Consider the following 15,045-nt stretch of genomic DNA (forward strand, 5'->3'; position numbering starts at 1 on the left):
TCGCTTGCTACTTTGCAACCCACTCCCCACGCTGCCCCCTTCCGCGAAAATCATTGATTTGTTTACAAGCAAAAGAGTAAACTCCTGCTGAAATCTGGTTGATTTCACTGTTGTTTCAGACAGTGATTTGAGACTTGCTGCAAGGCTCCACTAGAGACTCCAGTGATGATTAATCACTGCAAAGTCCTGCTGAAAATCTTGTTGATTTCACAATGAATTCAGACAGTGATTTGCTGATTTGAGACGTACTCCACTGGAGACTCCAGTGCAGTGATGATTAATCCCTGTAAAATCCTGCTGAAATCTGGTTGATTTCACTTTGGATTCAGACAGTGATTTGAGACTAGGGACTCCAGTGATAAGTAAACACAACTTTGTGCTCCATTGTCAGGAGCCTCTGTCCAACTAATTTTCTTTTCACACAAGTACATGAGGCTCCGCCAATTGGCAGAGCCTGCCAAAAATATGGTCAACTCATTGTAGTTCCTCTCCACGGAAGTCTTTAGTAAAAGGCGAAAGACTTATGCGTATTGAAGAGAAACCAAAGTCAGTTGCAGAATCAGGTGGCAGGCAGCCTTATATCCCAGTCGCAACAGTGATCCCTCTTGTGGTTGGGATTGGTTGAGCTGCGGTTGTCCAATGCCAAACCCATTCCCCAGCACCAGCCATCAAAAAATCATTGATTTGTTTACAAGCAAAAGTGTAAAGTCCTGCTGAAATGTGGCTGATTTCACTTTGGATTCAGACAGTGATTTGCTGATTTGAGACTTGCTCCACTGGAGACTCCAGTGCAGTGATGATTCATCCTGAAATCTGGTTGATTTCACTTTGGATTCAGACAGTGATTTGCTGATTATAGACTCCCTCCACTGGAGACTCCAGTGCAGTGATGATTAATCCCTGTAAAATCCTGCTGAAATCTGGTTGATTTCACTTTGGATTCAGACAGTGCTGATTTGAGACCTGCTCCACTGGAGACTCCAGTGAGGATTAAACGGGACATCTGGTTTTTCTTTGACTTCAATATCAGGGGAGAGCGCGAACGCAGTCCCCCACTACCACAAATTATGCAGTCGAGATTCCCACATTTGGGGAATTCGCAGTGGTCAGCACAGTCGCAGTGCAATGACTGAGCCTCGCCCTGGGTGAACCACCTTCTTGATCATGGTATCTCCCCTGCCAGGTAAGTATGAGTTGGTGGTGACAGAGGCAGGGACGGTATTCCCAGTCACAGCATTTGTGGTGACGGTTCGCAGATGGCGCCATCTTCACAGATCAGTGAATTTAAAATCAGTGATTTGAGACTTGCAAAACAAAGGCACCATTGATGATTGATGAGTAAGCATAAGTCACTTGCCAAAAGCCTCAGTCTTCAAAACTATGTGGAGGTGAGACTTGTTTTACTCAAAGCAGAAATCATTTCCAACACCACTGATTCAGGTAACCATTTCTTTTATTTTCCACAATTTAAAGGGTGCACCGTTCCCGGAGGTGCTGCAATACCGGGTCGATGCTTGGAGTGAACGGAGCAAGCCCCTTTTTCATCTCCCAGAGCTAAAAATCGGCTTAATATGTAGTCCTCGTATAGAGGACATATCAGATATTAAACTGATAAGAACAGATACTACACTTGATCTTAGCCAAAAGGCCGAGAAGCGATAACACCTAACTGTTTGTTTGCAGACCCAACGTACCAGCACATTGCTCAATTGTCGGGGTGCGGTTCTTTCAACTGGGCGTAGCAGTCGCTTGCTACTTAGCAACCCACTCCCCACGCTGCCCCCTTCCGCGAAAATCATTGATTTGTTTACAAGCAAAAGAGTAAACTCCTGCTGAAATCTGGTTGATTTCACTGTTGTTTCAGACAGTGATTTGAGACTTGCTGCAAGGCTCCACTAGAGACTCCAGTGATGATTAATCACTGCAAAGTCCTGCTGAAAATCTTGTTGATTTCACAATGAATTCAGACAGTGATTTGCTGATTTGAGACGTACTCCACTGGAGACTCCAGTGCAGTGATGATTAATCCCTGTAAAATCCTGCTGAAATCTGGTTGATTTCACTTTGGATTCAGACAGTGATTTGAGACTAGGGACTCCAGTGATAAGTAAACACAACTTTGTGCTCCATTGTCAGGAGCCTCTGTCCAACTAATTTTCTTTTCACACAAGTACATGAGGCTCCGCCAATTGGCAGAGCCTGCCAAAAATATGGTCAACTCATTGTTGTTCCTCTCCACGGAAGTCTTTAGTAAAAGGCGAAAGACTTATGCGTATTGAAGAGAAACCAAAGTCAGTTGCAGAATCAGGTGGCAGGCAGCCTTATATCCCAGTCGCAACAGTGATCCCTCTTGTGGTTGGGATTGGTTGAGCTGCGGTTGTCCAATGCCAAACCCATTCCCCAGCACCAGCCATCAAAAAATCATTGATTTGTTTACAAGCAAAAGTGTAAAGTCCTGCTGAAATGTGGCTGATTTCACTTTGGATTCAGACAGTGATTTGCTGATTATAGACTCCCTCCACTGGAGACTCCAGTGCAGTGATGATTAATCCCTGTAAAATCCTGCTGAAATCTGGTTGATTTCACTTTGGATTCAGACAGTGCTGATTTGAGACCTGCTCCACTGGAGACTCCAGTGAGGATTAAACGGGACATCTGGTTTTTCTTTGACTTCAATATCAGGGGAGAGCGCGAACGCAGTCCCCCACTACCACAAATTATGCAGTCGAGATTCCCACATTTGGGGAATTCGCAGTGGTCAGCACAGTCGCAGTGCAATGACTGAGCCTTGCCCTGGGTGAACCACCTTCTTGATCATGGTATCTCCCCTGCCAGGTAAGTATGAGTTGGTGGTGACAGAGGCAGGGACGGTATTCCCAGTCACAGCATTTGTGGTGACGGTTCGCAGATGGCGCCATCTTCACAGATCAGTGAATTTAAAATCAGTGATTTGAGACTTGCAAAACAAAGGCACCATTGATGATTGATGAGTAAGCATAAGTCACTTGCCAAAAGCCTCAGTCTTCAAAACTATGTGGAGGTGAGACTTGTTTTACTCAAAGCAGAAATCATTTCCAACACCAAACCACTGATTCAGGTAACCATTTCTTTTATTTTTCACAATTTAAAGGGTGCACCGTTCCCGGAGGTGCTGCAATACCGTGTCGATGCTTGGAGTGAACGGAGCAAGCCCCTTTTTCATCTCCCAGAGCTAAAAATCGGCTTAATATGTAGTCCTCGTATAGAGGACATATCAGATATTAAACTGATAAGAACAGATACTACACTTGATCTTAGCCAAAAGGCCGAGAAGCGATAACACCTAACTGTTTGTTTGCAGACCCAACGTACCAGCACATTGCTCAATTGTCGGGGTGCGGTTCTTTCAACTGGGCGTAGCAGTCGCTTGCTACTTAGCAACCCACTCCCCACGCTGCCCCCTTCCGCGAAAATCATTGATTTGTTTACAAGCAAAAGAGTAAACTCCTGCTGAAATCTGGTTGATTTCACTGTTGTTTCAGACAGTGATTTGAGACTTGCTGCAAGGCTCCACTAGAGACTCCAGTGATGATTAATCACTGCAAAGTCCTGCTGAAAATCTTGTTGATTTCACAATGAATTCAGACAGTGATTTGCTGATTTGAGACGTGCTCCACTGGAGACTCCAGTGCAGTGATGATTAATCCCTGTAAAATCCTGCTGAAATCTGGTTGATTTCACTTTGGATTCAGACAGTGATTTGAGACTAGGGACTCCAGTGATAAGTAAACACAACTTTGTGCTCCATTGTCAGGAGCCTCTGTCCAACTAATTTTCTTTTCACACAAGTACATAAGGCTCCGCCAATTGGCAGAGCCTGCCAAAAATATGGTCAACTCATTGTTGTTCCTCTCCACGGAAGTCTTTAGTAAAAGGCGAAAGACTTATGCGTATTGAAGAGAAACCAAAGTCAGTTGCAGAATCAGGTGGCAGGCAGCCTTATATCCCAGTCGCAACAGTGATCCCTCTTGTGGTTGGGATTGGTTGAGCTGCGGTTGTCCAATGCCAAACCCATTCCCCAGCACCAGCCATCAAAAAATCATTGATTTGTTTACAAGCAAAAGTGTAAAGTCCTGCTGAAATGTGGCTGATTTCACTTTGGATTCAGACAGTGATTTGCTGATTATAGACTCCCTCCACTGGAGACTCCAGTGCAGTGATGATTCATCCTGAAATCTGGTTGATTTCACTTTGGATTCAGACAGTGATTTGCTGATTATAGACTCCCTCCACTGGAGACTCCAGTGCAGTGATGATTAATCCCTGTAAAATCCTGCTGAAATCTGGTTGATTTCACTTTGGATTCAGACAGTGCTGATTTGAGACCTGCTCCACTGGAGACTCCAGTGAGGATTAAACGGGACATCTGGTTTTTCTTTGACTTCAATATCAGGGGAGAGCGCGAACGCAGTCCCCCACTACCACAAATTATGCAGTCGAGATTCCCACATTTGGGGAATTCGCAGAGGTCAGCACAGTCGCAGTGCAATGACTGAGCCTCGCCCTGGGTGAACCACCTTCTTGATCATGGTATCTCCCCTGCCAGGTAAGTATGAGTTGGTGGTGACAGGGGCAGGGACGGTATTCCCAGTCACAGCATTTGTGGTGACGGTTCGCAGATGGCGCCATCTTCACAGATCAGTGAATTTAAAATCAGTGATTTGAGACTTGCAAAACAAAGGCACCATTGATGATTGATGAGTAAGCATAAGTCACTTGCCAAAAGCCTCAGTCTTCAAAACTATGTGGAGGTGAGACTTGTTTTACTCAAAGCAGAAATCATTTCCAACACCAAACCACTGATTCAGGTAACCATTTCTTTTATTTTTCACAATTTAAAGGGTGCACCGTTCCCGGAGGTGCTGCAATACCGGGTCGATGCTTGGAGTGAACGGAGCAAGCCCCTTTTTCATCTCCCAGAGCTAAAAATCGGCTTAATATGTAGTCCTCGTATAGAGGACATATCAGATATTAAACTGATAAGAACAGATACTACACTTGATCTTAGCCAAAAGGCCGAGAAGCGATAACACCTAACTGTTTGTTTGCAGACCCAACGTACCAGCACATTGCTCAATTGTCGGGGTGCGGTTCTTTCAACTGGGCGTAGCAGTCGCTTGCTACTTAGCAACCCACTCCCCACGCTGCCCCCTTCCGCGAAAATCATTGATTTGTTTACAAGCAAAAGAGTAAACTCCTGCTGAAATCTGGTTGATTTCACTGTTGTTTCAGACAGTGATTTGAGACTTGCTGCAAGGCTCCACTAGAGACTCCAGTGATGATTAATCACTGCAAAGTCCTGCTGAAAATCTTGTTGATTTCACAATGAATTCAGACAGTGATTTGCTGATTTGAGACGTACTCCACTGGAGACTCCAGTGCAGTGATGATTAATCCCTGTAAAATCCTGCTGAAATCTGGTTGATTTCACTTTGGATTCAGACAGTGATTTGAGACTAGGGACTCCAGTGATAAGTAAACACAACTTTGTGCTCCATTGTCAGGAGCCTCTGTCCAACTAATTTTCTTTTCACACAAGTACATGAGGCTCCGCCAATTGGCAGAGCCTGCCAAAAATATGGTCAACTCATTGTTGTTCCTCTCCACGGAAGTCTTTAGTAAAAGGCGAAAGACTTATGCGTATTGAAGAGAAACCAAAGTCAGTTGCAGAATCAGGTGGCAGGCAGCCTTATATCCCAGTCGCAACAGTGATCCCTCTTGTGGTTGGGATTGGTTGAGCTGCGGTTGTCCAATGCCAAACCCATTCCCCAGCACCAGCCATCAAAAAATCATTGATTTGTTTACAAGCAAAAGTGTAAAGTCCTGCTGAAATGTGGCTGATTTCACTTTGGATTCAGACAGTGATTTGCTGATTATAGACTCCCTCCACTGGAGACTCCAGTGCAGTGATGATTAATCCCTGTAAAATCCTGCTGAAATCTGGTTGATTTCACTTTGGATTCAGACAGTGCTGATTTGAGACCTGCTCCACTGGAGACTCCAGTGAGGATTAAACGGGACATCTGGTTTTTCTTTGACTTCAATATCAGGGGAGAGCGCGAACGCAGTCCCCCACTACCACAAATTATGCAGTCGAGATTCCCACATTTGGGGAATTCGCAGTGGTCAGCACAGTCGCAGTGCAATGACTGAGCCTTGCCCTGGGTGAACCACCTTCTTGATCATGGTATCTCCCCTGCCAGGTAAGTATGAGTTGGTGGTGACAGAGGCAGGGACGGTATTCCCAGTCACAGCATTTGTGGTGACGGTTCGCAGATGGCGCCATCTTCACAGATCAGTGAATTTAAAATCAGTGATTTGAGACTTGCAAAACAAAGGCACCATTGATGATTGATGAGTAAGCATAAGTCACTTGCCAAAAGCCTCAGTCTTCAAAACTATGTGGAGGTGAGACTTGTTTTACTCAAAGCAGAAATCATTTCCAACACCAAACCACTGATTCAGGTAACCATTTCTTTTATTTTTCACAATTTAAAGGGTGCACCGTTCCCGGAGGTGCTGCAATACCGTGTCGATGCTTGGAGTGAACGGAGCAAGCCCCTTTTTCATCTCCCAGAGCTAAAAATCGGCTTAATATGTAGTCCTCGTATAGAGGACATATCAGATATTAAACTGATAAGAACAGATACTACACTTGATCTTAGCCAAAAGGCCGAGAAGCGATAACACCTAACTGTTTGTTTGCAGACCCAACGTACCAGCACATTGCTCAATTGTCGGGGTGCGGTTCTTTCAACTGGGCGTAGCAGTCGCTTGCTACTTAGCAACCCACTCCCCACGCTGCCCCCTTCCGCGAAAATCATTGATTTGTTTACAAGCAAAAGAGTAAACTCCTGCTGAAATCTGGTTGATTTCACTGTTGTTTCAGACAGTGATTTGAGACTTGCTGCAAGGCTCCACTAGAGACTCCAGTGATGATTAATCACTGCAAAGTCCTGCTGAAAATCTTGTTGATTTCACAATGAATTCAGACAGTGATTTGCTGATTTGAGACGTGCTCCACTGGAGACTCCAGTGCAGTGATGATTAATCCCTGTAAAATCCTGCTGAAATCTGGTTGATTTCACTTTGGATTCAGACAGTGATTTGAGACTAGGGACTCCAGTGATAAGTAAACACAACTTTGTGCTCCATTGTCAGGAGCCTCTGTCCAACTAATTTTCTTTTCACACAAGTACATAAGGCTCCGCCAATTGGCAGAGCCTGCCAAAAATATGGTCAACTCATTGTTGTTCCTCTCCACGGAAGTCTTTAGTAAAAGGCGAAAGACTTATGCGTATTGAAGAGAAACCAAAGTCAGTTGCAGAATCAGGTGGCAGGCAGCCTTATATCCCAGTCGCAACAGTGATCCCTCTTGTGGTTGGGATTGGTTGAGCTGCGGTTGTCCAATGCCAAACCCATTCCCCAGCACCAGCCATCAAAAAATCATTGATTTGTTTACAAGCAAAAGTGTAAAGTCCTGCTGAAATGTGGCTGATTTCACTTTGGATTCAGACAGTGATTTGCTGATTATAGACTCCCTCCACTGGAGACTCCAGTGCAGTGATGATTCATCCTGAAATCTGGTTGATTTCACTTTGGATTCAGACAGTGATTTGCTGATTATAGACTCCCTCCACTGGAGACTCCAGTGCAGTGATGATTAATCCCTGTAAAATCCTGCTGAAATCTGGTTGATTTCACTTTGGATTCAGACAGTGCTGATTTGAGACCTGCTCCACTGGAGACTCCAGTGAGGATTAAACGGGACATCTGGTTTTTCTTTGACTTCAATATCAGGGGAGAGCGCGAACGCAGTCCCCCACTACCACAAATTATGCAGTCGAGATTCCCACATTTGGGGAATTCGCAGAGGTCAGCACAGTCGCAGTGCAATGACTGAGCCTCGCCCTGGGTGAACCACCTTCTTGATCATGGTATCTCCCCTGCCAGGTAAGTATGAGTTGGTGGTGACAGGGGCAGGGACGGTATTCCCAGTCACAGCATTTGTGGTGACGGTTCGCAGATGGCGCCATCTTCACAGATCAGTGAATTTAAAATCAGTGATTTGAGACTTGCAAAACAAAGGCACCATTGATGATTGATGAGTAAGCATAAGTCACTTGCCAAAAGCCTCAGTCTTCAAAACTATGTGGAGGTGAGACTTGTTTTACTCAAAGCAGAAATCATTTCCAACACCAAACCACTGATTCAGGTAACCATTTCTTTAATTTTTCACAATTTAAAGGGTGCACCGTTCCCGGAGGTGCTGCAATACCGGGTCGATGCTTGGAGTGAACGGAGCAAGCCCCTTTTTCATCTCCCAGAGCTAAAAATCGGCTTAATATGTAGTCCTCGTATAGAGGACATATCAGATATTAAACTGATAAGAACAGATACTACACTTGATCTTAGCCAAAAGGCCGAGAAGCGATAACACCTAACTGTTTGTTTGCAGACCCAACGTACCAGCACATTGCTCAATTGTCGGGGTGCGGTTCTTTCAACTGGGCGTAGCAGTCGCTTGCTACTTAGCAACCCACTCCCCACGCTGCCCCCTTCCGCGAAAATCATTGATTTGTTTACAAGCAAAAGAGTAAACTCCTGCTGAAATCTGGTTGATTTCACTGTTGTTTCAGACAGTGATTTGAGACTTGCTGCAAGGCTCCACTAGAGACTCCAGTGATGATTAATCACTGCAAAGTCCTGCTGAAAATCTTGTTGATTTCACAATGAATTCAGACAGTGATTTGCTGATTTGAGACGTGCTCCACTGGAGACTCCAGTGCAGTGATGATTAATCCCTGTAAAATCCTGCTGAAATCTGGTTGATTTCACTTTGGATTCAGACAGTGATTTGAGACTAGGGACTCCAGTGATAAGTAAACACAACTTTGTGCTCCATTGTCAGGAGCCTCTGTCCAACTAATTTTCTTTTCACACAAGTACATGAGGCTCCGCCAATTGGCAGAGCCTGCCAAAAATATGGTCAACTCATTGTTGTTCCTCTCCACGGAAGTCTTTAGTAAAAGGCGAAAGACTTATGCGTATTGAAGAGAAACCAAAGTCAGTTGCAGAATCAGGTGGCAGGCAGCCTTATATCCCAGTCGCAACAGTGATCCCTCTTGTGGTTGGGATTGGTTGAGCTGCGGTTGTCCAATGCCAAACCCATTCCCCAGCACCAGCCATCAAAAAATCATTGATTTGTTTACAAGCAAAAGTGTAAAGTCCTGCTGAAATGTGGCTGATTTCACTTTGGATTCAGACAGTGATTTGCTGATTATAGACTCCCTCCACTGGAGACTCCAGTGCAGTGATGATTCATCCTGAAATCTGGTTGATTTCACTTTGGATTCAGACAGTGATTTGCTGATTATAGACTCCCTCCACTGGAGACTCCAGTGCAGTGATGATTAATCCCTGTAAAATCCTGCTGAAATCTGGTTGATTTCACTTTGGATTCAGACAGTCCTGATTTGAGACCTGCTCCACTGGAGACTCCAGTGAGGATTAAACGGAACATCTGGTTTTTCTTTGACTTCAATATCAGGGGAGAGCGCGAACGCAGTCCCCCACTACCACAAATTATGCAGTCGAGATTCCCACATTTGGGGAATTCGCAGTGGTCAGCACAGTCGCAGTGCAATGACTGAGCCTCGACCTGGGTGAACCACCTTCTTGATCATGGTATCTCCCCTGCCAGGTAAGTATGAGTTGGTGGTGACAGAGGCAGGGACGGTATTCCCAGTCACAGCATTTGTGGTGACGGTTCGCAGATGGCGCCATCTTCACAGATCAGTGAATTTAAAATCAGTGATTTGAGACTTGCAAAACAAAGGCACCATTGATGATTGATGAGTAAGCATAAGTCACTTGCCAAAAGCCTCAGTCTTCAAAACTATGTGGAGGTGAGACTTGTTTTACTCAAAGCAGAAATCATTTCCAACACCAAACCACTGATTCAGGTAACCATTTCTTTTATTTTTCACAATTTAAAGGGTGCACCGTTCCCGGAGGTGCTGCAATACCGGGTCGATGCTTGGAGTGAACGGAGCAAGCCCCTTTTTCATCTCCCAGAGCTAAAAATCGGCTTAATATGTAGTCCTCGTATAGAGGACATATCAGATATTAAACTGATAAGAACAGATACTACACTTGATCTTAGCCAAAAGGCCGAGAAGCGATAACACCTAACTGTTTGTTTGCAGACCCAACGTACCAGCACATTGCTCAATTGTCGGGGTGCGGTTCTTTCAACTGGGCGTAGCAGTCGCTTGCTACTTAGCAACCCACTCCCCACGCTGCCCCCTTCCGCGAAAATCATTGATTTGTTTACAAGCAAAAGAGTAAACTCCTGCTGAAATCTGGTTGATTTCACTGTTGTTTCAGACAGTGATTTGAGACTTGCTGCAAGGCTCCACTAGAGACTCCAGTGATGATTAATCACTGCAAAGTCCTGCTGAAAATCTTGTTGATTTCACAATGAATTCAGACAGTGATTTGCTGATTTGAGACGTGCTCCACTGGAGACTCCAGTGCAGTGATGATTAATCCCTGTAAAATCCTGCTGAAATCTGGTTGATTTCACTTTGGATTCAGACAGTGATTTGAGACTAGGGACTCCAGTGATAAGTAAACACAACTTTGTGCTCCATTGTCAGGAGCCTCTGTCCAACTAATTTTCTTTTCACACAAGTACATGAGGCTCCGCCAATTGGCAGAGCCTGCCAAAAATATGGTCAACTCATTGTTGTTCCTCTCCACGGAAGTCTTTAGTAAAAGGCGAAAGACTTATGCGTATTGAAGAGAAACCAAAGTCAGTTGCAGAATCAGGTGGCAGGCAGCCTTATATCCCAGTCGCAACAGTGATCCCTCTTGTGGTTGGGATTGGTTGAGCTGCGGTTGTCCAATGCCAAACCCATTCCCCAGCACCAGCCATCAAAAAATCATTGATTTGTTTACAAGCAAAAGTGTAAAGTCCTGCTGAAATGTGGCTGATTTCACTTTGGATTCAGACAGTGATTTGCTGATTATAGACTCCCTCCACTGGAGACTCCAGTGCAGTGATGATTCATCCTGAAATCTGGTTGATTTCACTTTGGATTCAGACAGTGCTGATTTGAGACCTGCTCCACTGGAGACTCCAGTGAGGATTAAACGGAACATCTGGTTTTTCTTTGACTTCAATATCAGGGGAGAGCGCGAACGCAGTCCCCCACTACCACAAATTATGCAGTCGAGATTCCCACATTTGGGGAATTCGCAGTGGTCAGCACAGTCGCAGTGCAATGACTGAGCCTTGCCCTGGGTGAACCACCTTCTTGATCATGGTATCTCCCCTGCCAGGTAAGTATGAGTTGGTGGTGACAGAGGCAGGGACGGTATTCCCAGTCACAGCATTTGTGGTGACGGTTCGCAGATGGCGCCATCTTCACAGATCAGTGAATTTAAAATCAGTGATTTGAGACTTGCAAAACAAAGGCACCATTGATGATTGATGAGTAAGCATAAGTCACTTGCCAAAAGCCTCAGTCTTCAAAACTATGTGGAGGTGAGACTTGTTTTACTCAAAGCAGAAATCATTTCCAACACCAAACCACTGATTCAGGTAACCATTTCTTTTATTTTTCACAATTTAAAGGGTGCACCGTTCCCGGAGGTGCTGCAATACCGGGTCGATGCTTGGAGTGAACGGAGCAAGCCCCTTTTTCATCTCCCAGAGCTAAAAATCGGCTTAATATGTAGTCCTCGTATAGAGGACATATCAGATATTAAACTGATAAGAACAGATACTACACTTGATCTTAGCCAAAAGGCCGAGAAGCGATAACACCTAACTGTTTGTTTGCAGACCCAACGTACCAGCACATTGCTCAATTGTCGGGGTGCGGTTCTTTCAACTGGGCGTAGCAGTCGCTTGCTACTTAGCAACCCACTCCCCACGCTGCCCCCTTCCGCGAAAATCATTGATTTGTTTACAAGCAAAAGAGTAAACTCCTGCTGAAATCTGGTTGATTTCACTGTTGTTTCAGACAGTGATTTGAGACTTGCTGCAAGGCTCCACTAGAGACTCCAGTGATGATTAATCACTGCAAAGTCCTGCTGAAAATCTTGTTGATTTCACAATGAATTCAGACAGTGATTTGCTGATTTGAGACGTGCTCCACTGGAGACTCCAGTGCAGTGATGATTAATCCCTGTAAAATCCTGCTGAAATCTGGTTGATTTCACTTTGGATTCAGACAGTGATTTGAGACTAGGGACTCCAGTGATAAGTAAACACAACTTTGTGCTCCATTGTCAGGAGCCTCTGTCCAACTAATTTTCTTTTCACACAAGTACATGAGGCTCCGCCAATTGGCAGAGCCTGCCAAAAATATGGTCAACTCATTGTTGTTCCTCTCCACGGAAGTCTTTAGTAAAAGGCGAAAGACTTATGCGTATTGAAGAGAAACCAAAGTCAGTTGCAGAATCAGGTGGCAGGCAGCCTTATATCCCAGTCGCAACAGTGATCCCTCTTGTGGTTGGGATTGGTTGAGCTGCGGTTGTCCAATGCCAAACCCATTCCCCAGCACCAGCCATCAAAAAATCATTGATTTGTTTACAAGCAAAAGTGTAAAGTCCTGCTGAAATGTGGCTGATTTCACTTTGGATTCAGACAGTGATTTGCTGATTATAGACTCCCTCCACTGGAGACTCCAGTGCAGTGATGATTCATCCTGAAATCTGGTTGATTTCACTTTGGATTCAGACAGTGCTGATTTGAGACCTGCTCCACTGGAGACTCCAGTGAGGATTAAACGGAACATCTGGTTTTTCTTTGACTTCAATATCAGGGGAGAGCGCGAACGCAGTCCCCCACTACCACAAATTATGCAGTCGAGATTCCCACATTTGGGGAATTCGCAGTGGTCAGCACAGTCGCAGTGCAATGACTGAGCCTCGCCCTGGGTGAACCACCTTCTTGATCATGGTATCTCCCCTGCCAGGTAAGTATGAGTTGGTGGTGACAGAGGCAGGGACGGTATTCCCAGTCACAGCATTTGTGGTGACGGTTCGCAGATGGCGCCATCTTCACAGATCAGTGAATTTAAAATCAGTGATTTGAGACTTGCAAAACAAAGGCACCATTGATGATTGATGAGTAAGCATAAGTCACTTGCCAAAAGCCTCAGTCTTCAAAACTATGTGGAGGTGAGACTTGTTTTACTCAAAGCAGAAATCATTTCCAACACCAAACCACTGATTCAGGTAACCATTTCTTTTATTTTTCACAATTTAAAGGGTGCACCGTTCCCGGAGGTGCTGCAATACCGGGTCGATGCTTGGAGTGAACGGAGCAAGCCCCTTTTTCATCTCCCAGAGCTAAAAATCGGCTTAATATGTAGTCCTCGTATAGAGGACATATCAGATATTAAACTGATAAGAAGAGATACTACACTTGATCTTAGCCAAAAGGCCGAGAAGCGATAACACCTAACTGTTTGTTTGCAGACCCAACGTACCAGCACATTGCTCAATTGTCGGGGTGCGGTTCTTTCAACTGGGCGTAGCAGTCGCTTGCTACTTTGCAACCCACTCCCCACGCTGCCCCCTTCCGCGAAAATCATTGATTTGTTTACAAGCAAAAGAGTAAACTCCTGCTGAAATCTGGTTGATTTCACTGTTGTTTCAGACAGTGATTTGAGACTTGCTGCAAGGCTCCACTAGAGACTCCAGTGATGATTAATCACTGCAAAGTCCTGCTGAAAATCTTGTTGATTTCACAATGAATTCAGACAGTGATTTGCTGATTTGAGACGTACTCCACTGGAGACTCCAGTGCAGTGATGATTAATCCCTGTAAAATCCTGCTGAAATCTGGTTGATTTCACTTTGGATTCAGACAGTGATTTGAGACTAGGGACTCCAGTGATAAGTAAACACAACTTTGTGCTCCATTGTCAGGAGCCTCTGTCCAACTAATTTTCTTTTCACACAAGTACATGAGGCTCCGCCAATTGGCAGAGCCTGCCAAAAATATGGTCAACTCATTGTAGTTCCTCTCCACGGAAGTCTTTAGTAAAAGGCGAAAGACTTATGCGTATTGAAGAGAAACCAAAGTCAGTTGCAGAATCAGGTGGCAGGCAGCCTTATATCCCAGTCGCAACAGTGATCCCTCTTGTGGTTGGGATTGGTTGAGCTGCGGTTGTCCAATGCCAAACCCATTCCCCAGCACCAGCCATCAAAAAATCATTGATTTGTTTACAAGCAAAAGTGTAAAGTCCTGCTGAAATGTGGCTGATTTCACTTTGGATTCAGACAGTGATTTGCTGATTATAGACTCCCTCCACTGGAGACTCCAGTGCAGTGATGATTCATCCTGAAATCTGGTTGATTTCACTTTGGATTCAGACAGTGATTTGCTGATTATAGACTCCCTCCACTGGAGACTCCAGTGCAGTGATGATTAATCCCTGTAAAATCCTGCTGAAATCTGGTTGATTTCACTTTGGATTCAGACAGTGCTGATTTGAGACCTGCTCCACTGGAGACTCCAGTGAGGATTAAACGGGACATCTGGTTTTTCTTTGACTTCAATATCAGGGGAGAGCGCGAACGCAGTCCCCCACTACCACAAATTATGCAGTCGAGATTCCCACATTTGGGGAATTCGCAGTGGTCAGCACAGTCGCAGTGCAATGACTGAGCCTCGCCCTGGGTGAACCACCTTCTTGATCATGGTATCTCCCCTGCCAGGTAAGTATGAGTTGGTGGTGACAGAGGCAGGGACGGTATTCCCAGTCACAGCATTTGTGGTGACGGTTCGCAGATGGCGCCATCTTCACAGATCAGTGAATTTAAAATCAGTGATTTGAGACTTGCAAAACAAAGGCACCATTGATGATTGATGAGTAAGCATAAGTCACTTGCCAAAAGCCTCAGTCTTCAAAACTATGTGGAGGTGAGACTTGTTTTACTCAAAGCAGAAATCATTTCCAACACCAAACCACTGATTCAGGTAAC

The 15,045-nt window shown here is 44.9% G+C and overlaps 26 non-coding genes across 26 annotated transcripts; all 26 read right to left on the reverse strand.

Annotated features, from left to right (window-relative positions):
* Positions 1-435: 435 nt before the first annotated feature.
* Positions 436-550, reverse strand: LOC144386619 (U5 spliceosomal RNA). The gene has a single exon (XR_013452332.1). It is a non-coding gene; the product is annotated as a U5 spliceosomal RNA (small nuclear RNA).
* Positions 551-1,027: 477 nt separating this feature from the next.
* Positions 1,028-1,191, reverse strand: LOC144386440 (U1 spliceosomal RNA). The gene has a single exon (XR_013452156.1). It is a non-coding gene; the product is annotated as a U1 spliceosomal RNA (small nuclear RNA).
* Positions 1,192-1,469: 278 nt separating this feature from the next.
* On the reverse strand, positions 1,470-1,660 carry LOC144386544 (U2 spliceosomal RNA). Its single transcript, XR_013452260.1, has one exon. It is a non-coding gene; the product is annotated as a U2 spliceosomal RNA (small nuclear RNA).
* Positions 1,661-2,180: 520 nt separating this feature from the next.
* On the reverse strand, positions 2,181-2,295 carry LOC144386599 (U5 spliceosomal RNA). The gene has a single exon (XR_013452312.1). It is a non-coding gene; the product is annotated as a U5 spliceosomal RNA (small nuclear RNA).
* A 384-nt stretch (positions 2,296-2,679) lies between these two features.
* On the reverse strand, positions 2,680-2,843 carry LOC144386471 (U1 spliceosomal RNA). Its single transcript, XR_013452187.1, has one exon. It is a non-coding gene; the product is annotated as a U1 spliceosomal RNA (small nuclear RNA).
* Positions 2,844-3,126: 283 nt separating this feature from the next.
* Positions 3,127-3,317, reverse strand: LOC144386581 (U2 spliceosomal RNA). Its single transcript, XR_013452297.1, has one exon. It is a non-coding gene; the product is annotated as a U2 spliceosomal RNA (small nuclear RNA).
* A 520-nt stretch (positions 3,318-3,837) lies between these two features.
* On the reverse strand, positions 3,838-3,952 carry LOC144386600 (U5 spliceosomal RNA). Its single transcript, XR_013452313.1, has one exon. It is a non-coding gene; the product is annotated as a U5 spliceosomal RNA (small nuclear RNA).
* A 477-nt stretch (positions 3,953-4,429) lies between these two features.
* On the reverse strand, positions 4,430-4,593 carry LOC144386414 (U1 spliceosomal RNA). Its single transcript, XR_013452130.1, has one exon. It is a non-coding gene; the product is annotated as a U1 spliceosomal RNA (small nuclear RNA).
* A 283-nt stretch (positions 4,594-4,876) lies between these two features.
* LOC144386545 (U2 spliceosomal RNA) lies at positions 4,877-5,067 on the reverse strand. The gene has a single exon (XR_013452261.1). It is a non-coding gene; the product is annotated as a U2 spliceosomal RNA (small nuclear RNA).
* A 520-nt stretch (positions 5,068-5,587) lies between these two features.
* Positions 5,588-5,702, reverse strand: LOC144386601 (U5 spliceosomal RNA). Its single transcript, XR_013452314.1, has one exon. It is a non-coding gene; the product is annotated as a U5 spliceosomal RNA (small nuclear RNA).
* A 384-nt stretch (positions 5,703-6,086) lies between these two features.
* On the reverse strand, positions 6,087-6,250 carry LOC144386472 (U1 spliceosomal RNA). The gene has a single exon (XR_013452188.1). It is a non-coding gene; the product is annotated as a U1 spliceosomal RNA (small nuclear RNA).
* Positions 6,251-6,533: 283 nt separating this feature from the next.
* On the reverse strand, positions 6,534-6,724 carry LOC144386582 (U2 spliceosomal RNA). Its single transcript, XR_013452298.1, has one exon. It is a non-coding gene; the product is annotated as a U2 spliceosomal RNA (small nuclear RNA).
* Positions 6,725-7,244: 520 nt separating this feature from the next.
* On the reverse strand, positions 7,245-7,359 carry LOC144386602 (U5 spliceosomal RNA). Its single transcript, XR_013452315.1, has one exon. It is a non-coding gene; the product is annotated as a U5 spliceosomal RNA (small nuclear RNA).
* A 477-nt stretch (positions 7,360-7,836) lies between these two features.
* Positions 7,837-8,000, reverse strand: LOC144386520 (U1 spliceosomal RNA). Its single transcript, XR_013452236.1, has one exon. It is a non-coding gene; the product is annotated as a U1 spliceosomal RNA (small nuclear RNA).
* A 283-nt stretch (positions 8,001-8,283) lies between these two features.
* Positions 8,284-8,474, reverse strand: LOC144386546 (U2 spliceosomal RNA). The gene has a single exon (XR_013452262.1). It is a non-coding gene; the product is annotated as a U2 spliceosomal RNA (small nuclear RNA).
* A 520-nt stretch (positions 8,475-8,994) lies between these two features.
* Positions 8,995-9,109, reverse strand: LOC144386603 (U5 spliceosomal RNA). Its single transcript, XR_013452316.1, has one exon. It is a non-coding gene; the product is annotated as a U5 spliceosomal RNA (small nuclear RNA).
* A 477-nt stretch (positions 9,110-9,586) lies between these two features.
* LOC144386476 (U1 spliceosomal RNA) lies at positions 9,587-9,750 on the reverse strand. The gene has a single exon (XR_013452192.1). It is a non-coding gene; the product is annotated as a U1 spliceosomal RNA (small nuclear RNA).
* A 283-nt stretch (positions 9,751-10,033) lies between these two features.
* Positions 10,034-10,224, reverse strand: LOC144386548 (U2 spliceosomal RNA). The gene has a single exon (XR_013452264.1). It is a non-coding gene; the product is annotated as a U2 spliceosomal RNA (small nuclear RNA).
* A 520-nt stretch (positions 10,225-10,744) lies between these two features.
* LOC144386604 (U5 spliceosomal RNA) lies at positions 10,745-10,859 on the reverse strand. Its single transcript, XR_013452317.1, has one exon. It is a non-coding gene; the product is annotated as a U5 spliceosomal RNA (small nuclear RNA).
* A 370-nt stretch (positions 10,860-11,229) lies between these two features.
* On the reverse strand, positions 11,230-11,393 carry LOC144386473 (U1 spliceosomal RNA). The gene has a single exon (XR_013452189.1). It is a non-coding gene; the product is annotated as a U1 spliceosomal RNA (small nuclear RNA).
* Positions 11,394-11,676: 283 nt separating this feature from the next.
* Positions 11,677-11,867, reverse strand: LOC144386549 (U2 spliceosomal RNA). The gene has a single exon (XR_013452265.1). It is a non-coding gene; the product is annotated as a U2 spliceosomal RNA (small nuclear RNA).
* A 520-nt stretch (positions 11,868-12,387) lies between these two features.
* LOC144386605 (U5 spliceosomal RNA) lies at positions 12,388-12,502 on the reverse strand. Its single transcript, XR_013452318.1, has one exon. It is a non-coding gene; the product is annotated as a U5 spliceosomal RNA (small nuclear RNA).
* Positions 12,503-12,872: 370 nt separating this feature from the next.
* LOC144386441 (U1 spliceosomal RNA) lies at positions 12,873-13,036 on the reverse strand. Its single transcript, XR_013452157.1, has one exon. It is a non-coding gene; the product is annotated as a U1 spliceosomal RNA (small nuclear RNA).
* Positions 13,037-13,319: 283 nt separating this feature from the next.
* Positions 13,320-13,510, reverse strand: LOC144386591 (U2 spliceosomal RNA). Its single transcript, XR_013452307.1, has one exon. It is a non-coding gene; the product is annotated as a U2 spliceosomal RNA (small nuclear RNA).
* A 520-nt stretch (positions 13,511-14,030) lies between these two features.
* Positions 14,031-14,145, reverse strand: LOC144386620 (U5 spliceosomal RNA). The gene has a single exon (XR_013452333.1). It is a non-coding gene; the product is annotated as a U5 spliceosomal RNA (small nuclear RNA).
* A 477-nt stretch (positions 14,146-14,622) lies between these two features.
* LOC144386442 (U1 spliceosomal RNA) lies at positions 14,623-14,786 on the reverse strand. Its single transcript, XR_013452158.1, has one exon. It is a non-coding gene; the product is annotated as a U1 spliceosomal RNA (small nuclear RNA).
* Positions 14,787-15,045: the final 259 nt, after the last annotated feature.

This window comes from Gasterosteus aculeatus, chromosome 13, assembly GCF_964276395.1.
Source record: "Gasterosteus aculeatus chromosome 13, fGasAcu3.hap1.1, whole genome shotgun sequence".
NCBI classification, from domain to species: Eukaryota; Metazoa; Chordata; class Actinopteri; order Perciformes; family Gasterosteidae; genus Gasterosteus; species Gasterosteus aculeatus.